Source organism: Ranitomeya imitator, chromosome 1 (assembly GCF_032444005.1).
Source record: "Ranitomeya imitator isolate aRanImi1 chromosome 1, aRanImi1.pri, whole genome shotgun sequence".
NCBI lineage: Eukaryota > Metazoa > Chordata > Amphibia > Anura > Dendrobatidae > Ranitomeya > Ranitomeya imitator.
This window is the reverse complement of record NC_091282.1, coordinates 45255588-45266171: the sequence shown is the minus strand read 5'-3', so window position 1 is coordinate 45266171 and position 10584 is coordinate 45255588. Positions and strand designations below refer to the sequence as shown.

The following is a 10584-nucleotide window of genomic DNA, read 5'->3' as shown; positions in this document are numbered from 1 at the left end:
AACCCAATTCTGCTGCAGCTGACAAACCCAAATCTGCTACACCTGACAAACCCAAATCTGCTACACCTGACAAACCCAAATCTGCTACATCTGACAAACCCAAATCTGCTGCACTGACAAACCCAAATCTGCTACACCTGACAAACCAAATTCTGCTACACCTGACAAGCCCAATTCTGCGGCACATGACAAACCCAATTCTGCTACATCTGACAAACCCAAATCTGCTACATCTGACAAACCAAATTCTGCTACACCTGACAAACCCAATTCTGCTACACCTGACAAACCCAATTCTCTGCACCTGACAAACCCAATTCTCTGCACCTGACAAACCCAATTCTGCTTCACCTGACAAACTCCTCTTGCTGCATCTGTTGCGGTGGAGACTGACTGCAGCGGCTCAGCCACCTCTGCCGATCATCCCCCACCCTGCCAGTGCTGCAGATGTTGCTGGGGGTCTGTGTGATTCAGCAGCAGCAGTCAGTGAGAGGGGAGGAGTGTAGGACCCAGCAGAGCCGGAGCTGCAGGCAGGAGGCAGCAGTGTGTCACTGGGCTGAGATCAGGAGGGAGCTGGATCTGGGGAGAGCAGTGGATCCCAGTGATCTGGTGTGTGCCCTGCATGCTGTGCCCCGGATTCCTGCCCTGCAGCCCCTGCCTTCCCCTCTGATTGCACAGGAGAGATGGATGCAGCAGAGCCGTGAGCTGACAGCCCCGGAGCAGCAGCAGCAACAGCAGCAGCACAGCAGGGTGGAGGTAGAGCTGTGTGTACATTGTGTCATGTGTGGAATACTTTGTATCAGTGCTAGAGCTCCGCACAGCAGAGACCTGGTGCTGGAGGGGGCTGGGGCTGGGGGCTGGGGCTGGGGTTACAGCAGGCCTGAAACTTGCAGCACTTCCCAACTTCTGATTCTGTGCATTGTCTGTCTGCATTGTGGCTGTGTTACCTCTGCTGTACAGGTGCAGCACAGCTGAGTTTGTCACCTCATCATTATATATGGTAGTTTAGTGAGCGGTTTGGGCTCTGCTACATCTGCATGTTGTATTTTCTGAATGCTGGGACTGGCAGGACTTTTTATGGCTACTTTGGTGCTGATTTCTCCATACTCCTGTCATGAATAGAATTGTGTATAATGTCTCTGGGTTAATGATAAACGTCTGTAATATAACCGGCGGGTATGATTTATACGTTGGGTCCAGTGGATCCCCCCCGCGGTCAGAGAAGAAGTCTCGATGGTGGGAAATGTCGCTATTTTTTTTTGCTTCCTATGTATCAATGCTGCGTTTGTGTGACGTTTATACTGGAGCGTCTAGTGACTCAAGAGTCGACTCTTATGTCCAGAGATGTGTTGTTACTTTGAGACCTTTTTTTTTTCCTGTGAAATATAAACCTAAAAAAAATAACAGATCTGTCCATAAGCGTCCGGTCCTGAAATGTGCGAGGATACTTTTCAGTAAGGGCCGTGGCTTTCTGGTCACCGCTGAACGGTGGAGCGAGACGGCAGCCTCAATGTCTATTAGTATATGTGGCCCGCAACAATGGAGGGAGCTTCCTGCACAGCCATAGTCACCATCCAATATAATAATGACTACCACGGAATTCCACCAATTTTACTCTATCGATTTCATATGGAAGAAGAAAGAGACAAAATATGGAGCATATTGTTAGAACTGCTAAGACTACGGTCATGGCCACAGTCTACTTCCATGTTTTAGGGGGTGACCCTCTGTATAGGAGAGCACAAGAGTTAGAGATTATGCCCCCCGATGTATGAGTAGAAGATATATTGTAAATGAAAGGGAGAGTTACCAGTGTCACACATGTAGATCAGAAGAGCAAACCTTCAGTCATTACATGGCTCACACTGGTAACTCTCCCTTTCATTTACAATAAGCTCTGGAGGAAGATTCCCGGTGAGTTCTATGTCCGGCCCATAGATCTTAACAGCTCATTTAAATATTAAGAAAAATGTGGATTTCTCTGGAATAAAACATCAGATCTCAGATATCAAGGTATCATTTTATTCAACCTCTTATAACCTACTGTACATGCCCATGTTTTAAAACAGGGCACACTGACTTTTGAGTGGGGTTTATATAAGCCCATGTCTTCTCAAACAGGGACATGGTCAAATTTGCTTGGGCTGTTTCTGAAAATTCAGGACAGTCCTGGCCAAAACATGCTACCAATGACAGATTCAGAAATTATTATTATTATTTATTATTATCCATTGACTTTTATTAATAATTTAACCCCTTCACCCCAAAGCCTGTTTTCACCTAAGTGACAGGGCCAATTTTTACAATTCTGACCACTGTCACTTTATGAGGTCATAACTCTGAAACGCTTCAACGGATCCCGGTGATTCTGACACTGTTTTCTCGTGACATATTGTACTTCATGATAGTGGTAAAACTTCTTCGATATAACTTGCATTTATTTGTGAAAAAAACAAAAATTTGTCGGAAATTATGAAAATTTAGCAATTTTCAAACTCTTAGTTTTTATGCCCTTAAATTAGAGAGTTATATCACATAATATAGTTAATAAACAACATTTCCCACATGTCTGCTTTACATCAGCACAATTTTGGAAACATAATTTTTTTTTGTTAGGGAGTTATAAGGGTTAAAAGTTGACCAGCGATTTCTCATTTTTGCAACAAAATTTGCAAAACCATTTTTTTACGGACCACCTCACACTTGAAGTGACTTTGAGGGGTCTATATGACAGAAAATGCCCAAAAGTGACACCATTCTAAAAACTGCACCCCTCAAGGTACTCAAAACCACATTCAAAAAGTTTATTAACCCTTGAGGTGCTTCACAGGAATTTTTTGAATGTTTAAAAAAATTGAACATTTAACTTTTTTTTCACAAAATTTTTACTTCAGGTCCAATTTGTTTCATTTTACCAAGGGTAACAGGAGAAATTGGACCACAAAAGTCGTTGTACAATTTGTCCTGAGTACGCCGATACCCCATATGTGGGGGTAAACCACTGTTTGGGCACATGGCAGAGCTCGGAAGGGAAGGAGCGCCATTTGACTTTTCAATGCAAGATTTGCTGGAATTGAGATCGGAGCCCATGTCACGATTGGAGAGCCCCTGATGTGCCTAAACAGTGGAAACCCCCACAAGTGACACCATTTTGGAAAGTAGACCCCCTAAGGAACTAATCTAGATGTGTGGTGAGCACTTTGAACCTCCAAGTGCTTCACAGAAGTTTATAATGTAGAGCCGTAAAAAAAAATTTATATTAATTTTCACAAAAAATGATCTTTTTGCCCCAAATTTTTTATTTTCCCAAGGGTAAAAGGATAAATTGGACCCCAAAAGTTGTTGTGCAATTTGTCCTGAGTACGTCGATACTTCATATATGGGGATAAACCACTGTTTGAGCGCATGGCAGAGCTTGGAAGGGAAGGAGCGCCATTTGACTTTTCAATGCAAAATTGGCTGGAATTGAGATCGGACGCCATGTCGCATTTGGAGAGCCCCTGACGTGCCTTAACAGTGGAAACCCCCCACAAGTGACCCCATTTTGGAAAGAAGACTCCCTAAGGAACTTATCTAGATGGGTGGTGAGCACTTTTAACCCCCAATTGTTTCACTAAAGTTTAGAATGTAGCATTGTGAAAATTAAAAAATCATTTTTTCTTTCCACAAAATGATGTTTTAGCCCGCAATTTTTTTTTCCCCAAGGGTAACAGGAGAAATTGGACCACAAATGTTATTGTCCAATTTGTCCTGAGTACGCTGATACCCCACATGTGGGGGGGAACCACCGTTTGAGTGCATGGCAGAGCTCGGAAGGGAAGGAGCACCGTTTGAAATGCAGACTTAGATGAAATGGACTGCAGGTGTCATGTTGCATTTGCAGAGCCCCTGATGTACCTAAACAGTAGAAACCCCCCACAAGTGACCCCATATTGGAAACTAGACCCCCCAAGGAACTTATCTAGATGTGTTGTGAGAGCTTTGAACCAGCAAGTGTTTCACTACAGTTTATAACGCAGAGCCGTGAAAATAAAAAATATTTTTTTTTCCACGAAAATGATATTTTATCCCCTATGTTTTTATTTTCCCAAGGGTAACAGGACAAATTGGACCCCAAAAGTTGTTGTCCAACTTGTCCTGAGAACGCTGATACCCCATATGTTGGGGGGAACCACTGTTTGGGCACACAGGAGAACTCGGAAGGAAAGGAGCCCTGTTTTACTTTTTCAAAGCAGAATTGGCTGGAATTGAGATCGGACGCCATGTCGCGTTTGGAGAGCCCCTGATGTGCCTAAACAGTGGAAACCCCCAATTATAACTGAAACCCTAACCCCAACCCTAACCCTAGCCCTAACCCTAGCCCTAACCCTAGCCCTAACCCTAGCCCTAACCCTAGCACTAATGGGAAAATGGAAATAAATACATTTTTTTACATTTTATTATTTTTCCCTAACTAAGGGGGTGATGAAGGGGGGTTTGATTTACTTTTATAGCGTTTTTTTAGCGGATTTTTATGATTGGCAGCCGTCACACACTAAAAGACGCTTTTTATTGCAAAAAATAGTTTTTGCATCACCACATTTTGAGAGCTATAATTTATCCATATTTTGGCCCACAGAGTCATATGAGGTCTTGTTTTTTGCGGGACGAGTTGACGTTTTTATTGGTAACATTTTCGGGCAGATGACATTTTTTGATCGCTTTTTATTCCGATTTTTGGGAGGCGGAATGAACAAAAACCAGCTATTCCTGAATTTCTTTTAGGGGGGGCGTTTATACCGTTCCACGTGTGGTAAAATGGATAAAGCAGTTTTATTCTTCGGGTCAGTACGATTACAGCGATACCTCATTTATGTAATTTTTTTTATGTTTTGGCGCTTTTACACAATAAAAACTATTTTATATAAAAAAATAATTGTTTTTGCATCGCATTATTCTGAGAGCTATAACTTTTTTATTTTTCTGCTGATGATGCTGTATGGCGGCTTTTTTTTTGCGGGACAAGATGACGTTTTCAGCGGTACCATGGTTATTTATATCCGTCGTTTTGATCGCGTGTTATTCCACTTTTTGTTCGCCTGTATGATAATAAAGCGTTGTTTTTTGCCTTGTTTTTTTTTTTTTTTTTTTTTTTGCGGTGTTCACTGAAGGGGTTAACTAGTGGGATAGTTTTATAGAGCGGGTCGTTACGGACGCGGCAATACCAAATATGTGTACATTTATTGTTTTTTTTTTTTTTTTACATAAATAAATGGATTTATTGGGAAATGTTTTTTTTTTTTTTATTTGGGGATTTTTTTTAATTTTTTTTTACACATTCTATTTTTTTTTTTTTTTACTTTCTAACATTGTCCCAGGCTGTATTAGATCAGATCGTTGATCTGACACTGTGCATAGCACACTGTCAGATCAACGATCTGACAGGCAGCTTAGCTGGCTCTCCAGCGCCTGCTCTCAGCAGGCGCCGGCTAGCCAGGTCACTTCATGACCCGGAAGGAGTCCGGCGGCCATCTTGGATCCGGGGGCTCCTTCCGGGTCACCGGAGCAACGCGATCTCATTGCGTTGCTCCGGTGGGAGAGCGCAGGGAGCCCCCGTCCCTGCGCGATCCCCCTCTATGCCGCTGTCACTACTGACAGCGGCATCAGAGGGGTTAAATGCCCGCGATCGGCGATAGCGCCGATCGTGGGCATTGCTGCGGGGTGTCAGCTGTCGTATACAGCTGACACCCGCACCCGATCACCGCGGCGCTCAGCGCGAGACCGCGGTGATCGGTGCGCCGTACTAGTACTGCTGCTGGCACTAATGCAGTGCCGGCAGCGCAGTACTAGTACGGCGCATGTCACGAAGGGGTTAAAGGCACTTTTCCGCTTCTCGGCCACCTTTTTTTTTTTTTTTTGTTCCTTCAGTACATCTACGATGAAAATAATAAGCAATGTTAATTGGCTTCTCTAAAAGTTTATACTGTTTTGTGTCTACAGCTGCTAAGCTGACCTATGTGTATCCATAGTAACTGAAGACAAAGCGTCTGATCCTCCCTGTTTGTCTACATTTGGTATTGAAGTAGGGGACCATTAGGCTACGTTCACATTAGCGTTGCGCCGCCGTGCGTCGGCGACGCAACGCGCGACGCACGCTAAAACGCGCGCGTTTTGCGACGCGTGCGTCGTTTTCCGACGAAAATCGGACGCACAGAAAATGCTACATGTAGCGTTTTCTTGCGTCCGACGCTAGCGTCGGAAACGACGCACGTGGCGAAAAACGCCACCAAAACGACGCACGCGTCCCCTATGTTAAACATAGGGGCGCGTCGCCGCTGCGTCGCCGGCGCAACAGCGACGCACATTGGCGGAACGCCAATGTGAACGTAGCCTTAGAAGGGAGTACGACTACAGGACCCTTCCACGAAGCATGTAGAAAATCATGGTTTTGCTTCCGTCATCGTCCACAGCAAGATAAAACTGATTTAAGTGCACACTTAAGTGTCTAATATGTCCAGGAACTGTCCTGACTGTCATGATCTGTAACTTGCCATTTACACTTTTCAAGTGGATGATTTGATTTAATCAACATTCTGCCAGCACTATAAATGCGGGAACTTCCAGTTCCTCACTTCACATCATACATCACCCTCCTGCCACTGGTTAATACTTCCTCCCTTTAACTGGATGCTTGTATATCTGAAATACCTGTATGGAGTTTGACAGATAAAAGTTGGGGCAGAAAGACAAAGATACACCCTAACTTCCTGTAGATGAACAGAGGCACACCCTCACTTCCTGTAGAGGGACAAAGGCGCGCTCTCAGTTCCTGTAGAGGGACAGAGGCACGCCCTCACTTCCTGTAGAGGGACAAAGGTGCGCCCTCTCTTCCTGTAGCAGGACAAAGGCGCGCTCTCAGTTCCTGTAGAGGGACAGAGGCACGCTCTCAGTTCCTGTAGAGGGACAGAGGCACGCCCTCACTTCCTGTAGAGGGACAAAGGCGCGCTCTCAGTTCCTGTAGAGGGACAGAGGCACGCTCTCAGTTCCTGTAGAGGGACAGAGGCACGCTCTCAGTTCCTGTAGAGGGACAGAGGCACGCTCTCAGTTCCTGTAGAGGGACAGAGGCACGCTCTCAGTTCCTGTAGAGGGACAGAGGCACGCTCTCAGTTCCTGTAGAGGGACAGAGGCACGCTCTCAGTTCCTGTAGAGGGACAGAGGCACGCTCTCAGTTCCTGTAGAGGGACAGAGGCACGCTCTCAGTTCCTGTAGAGGGACAGAGGCACGCTCTCAGTTCCTGTAGAGGGACAGAGGCACGCTCTCAGTTCCTGTAGAGGGACAGAGGCACGCTCTCAGTTCCTGTAGAGGGACAGAGGCACGCTCTCAGTTCCTGTAGAGGGACAAAGGCACGCTCTCAGTTCCTGTAGAGGGACAAAGGCACGCCCTCACTTCCTGTAGAGGGACAAAGGCGCGCCCTCACTTCCTGTAGAGGGACAAAGGCGCGCCCTCACTTCCTGTAGCGGGACAAAGGCGCACGCTTACTTCCTGTAGCGGGACAAAGGCGCACGCTCACTTCCTGTAGCGGGACAAAGGCACGCCCTCACTTCCTCTGGAGGGAGAAAGGCGCACCCTCACTTCCTGTAGAGGGACAAAGGCACACCCTTATTTCCTGCAGGGAGACAAAGGCACTTCCTGTAGAAGGACAAATGGGCAACGTCACTTCCTGGAAAAGCACAAAAACTCACCCCCGTTTCCTGTAGAGGGATAAAGTCGCTCTGTCGCTTCCTGTAGAGGGACAAAGGCACGTCCTTGCTTCCTGAAGAGGACCAAAAACACACCCTCACTTCCTGTAGAGAGAAAAAGACACTCTCGTTTCCTGTAGATAGAAGAAGGCGCACCTTCTCTTCCTTTTGAGAGACAAAGACACCCTCACTTCCTGTAGAGAGACAAAGTTGGATTTTTCGCGGGTAATACAACATCTACTATATAATTGTCTAAGGGTCAGTACCGTCTGTCTGTGTTTCTGTCTGTCACGGATATTCATTGGTCGCGGCCACTGTCTGTCATGGAAATCCAAAACACCCACGACCATTGCCACAACCAATCAGCGGCGGGCACAGTCCGGCGGCAAAATGGCTGCTCCTTCCTCCCCACAGTCAGTGCCGGCTCCATACTCCCCTCCAGTCAGCGCTCACACAGGGTTGATAGCAGCGTTAATGGTCGGTGTAACGCACCCGATTAATGCAGCTATTAACCCTGTGTGACCAACTTTTTACTATTGATGATGCATATACAGCATCTACTATTCAATTGTCTAAGGGTCACTTCTGTCTGTCTGTCTTTCTGTCATAGATATTCATTGGTCGCGGCCTCTGTTTGTCATGGAAATCCAAGTCGCTGATTGGTCGCGGCAAAACATACCTATGCAGCATCAATAGTAATAAGATCTAATGTTAAAAATAATAAAAAAAACAAAAAAACCTGCTATACTCACCCTCTGTCGTCCGACGATGCGCTCGCGGCTGCCGCCATCTTCCGTTCCCGGCGATGCATTGCGAAATTAGCCAGAAGACTTAGCGGTCTTGCGAGACCGCTAAGTCATCTGGGTAATTTCGCAATGCATCCTGGGAACGGAAGATGGCGGCAGCATCGCATGCATCGGGACAGCTTTGGTGGATCCTGGCGGGTGAGTATATAACTATTTTTTTATTTTAATTATTTTTTTAACAGGGATATGGTGCCCACACTGTTGTATACTATGTGGGCTGTGTTAGATACCGTGTGGCTGCTATATACTACATAGGCAGTGTTATATACTATGTGGGCTGTGTTATGTACTGCGTGGGCTGTGCTATATATTACGTGGCCACTGATATATACTGCGTGGGCAGTGTTAAATACTACGTGGCTGCTATATACTGCATGGGCTGTGCTATATATTACGTGGCCACTGTTATATATTACGTGGCCTGTATTAACGCATCGGGTATTCTACAATATGTATGTATATAGCAGCCACATAGTATATAGCACAGGCCACGTAGTATTTGTCTGCTATATACTACATGGCTCCTATATACTACGTAGCCTGTGCTATATACTATGTGGCTGCTATATACATACATAAATACATATTCTAGAATACTCGATGCGTTAGAATCGGGCCACCATCTAGTCAATAGTAAAAAGATCTAATGTTACAAATAATAATAAAAAAAAAGGTTATTCTCGCCCTCCGATGTGGTGCGCTGCCGTCGGCAGTGCAAGCGGCAGGTTCCGGTGCCAAGGATGCTATGCGAGAAGGACCTTCCATGATGTCACGGTCATGTGACCACGACATCATCACAGGTCCTGTGCTCATACCAACCCTGGGACCGGAAGCTGCCGCGTGCACCACACACAGGAGCCAGGACCTCAGTTGGCATTCGGAAGGTGAGTATATGTTTATTTTTTATTTTAAGTCTTTTTTTAACCACGTATATAGTGCCCACATTGCTATATACTACGTGGGCTGCGTTATATACTACATGGCTGTTGTGTACTACGTGGGCAGTGTTATATACTATGTGGGCAATGTTATATACTGCGTGGGCTGTGTTATATACTACACTAGATGGTAGCCAGATTCTAACGCATCGGGTATTCTACAATATGTATGCGTAGTGTATAGCACAGCCCATGCAGTGCATTGCGCAGCCCACGTAGTATATTGCGCAGCCCACGTAGTACATTGCGCAGCCCACGTAGTACATTGCGCAGCCCACGTAGTATATTGCGCAGCCCACGTTGTATATTGCGCAGCCCACGTAGTATATTGCCCAGCCAGCGTAATATATTGCACAGCCCACGCAGTCTATGGTAATGTGGGCACCATATCCCTGTTAAAAAAAAGAATGAAAATAAAAAATAGTGATATACTCACCCTCCGTTGGCCCCCGGATCGAAGCGGTTACCGACGCTTCTCGCGCGCTCCAGTCTGAAGAGTGCATTGCGGTCTCGTGAGATGATGACGTAGCAGTCTCGCGAGACCGCACGTCATCATCTCGCGAGACTGCAATGCATGGAGCGGTCACCGGGGCGTCGCGAGGAGCGGGAAAGGCCGGTTCCTAATCCGGGGGGCCACCAGAGGTTGAGTATATAACTATTTTTTTTTTTTTATTATTATTTTTAACATTACCGTAGATCTTTTTACTATTGATGCTTCATAGGCCGCATGAATAGTAAAAAGTTGGTCACACAGGGTTAATAGCAGCGTTAACCGAGTGCATTACACCGCGGTCAACGCTGCCATTAACCCTGTGTGAGCGCTGATCGGAGGGGAGTATGCGGACGCCGGGCACTGGCTACGGGGAAGAAGGAGCGGCCATTTTCTTCCGGACTGTGCCCGTCGCTGATTGGTCGTGGCTGTTTTGCCGCGACCAATCAGCGACTTGGATTTCCATGACAGACAGAGGCCGCGACCAATGAATATCCGTGACAGACAGACAGAAAGACAGACGGAAGAGACCCTTAGACAATTATATATATAGATACGGTAGCTACTATATACTACGTGGTCAGTGTTATTTACTGTGTGGGCTGCTTATATACTGCATGGTTGCTATATAC

The 10584-nt window shown here is 46.0% G+C and overlaps 1 protein-coding gene across 2 annotated transcripts in view; it reads left to right on the top strand.

The window, feature by feature from the left end:
• Positions 1-367: 367 nt before the first annotated feature.
• Positions 368-10584, top strand: part of RAB27B (RAB27B, member RAS oncogene family) — a 267644-nt gene continuing 257427 nt past the window's right edge. Inside the window, exon 1 of one of the 2 annotated variants that reach the window (XM_069746026.1) lies at positions 368-756. The gene's annotated coding sequence lies outside the window, so the exon portion shown is untranslated. The remainder of the gene's footprint in view (positions 757-10584) is intronic. The other variant, XM_069746029.1, reaches the window with a different exon arrangement.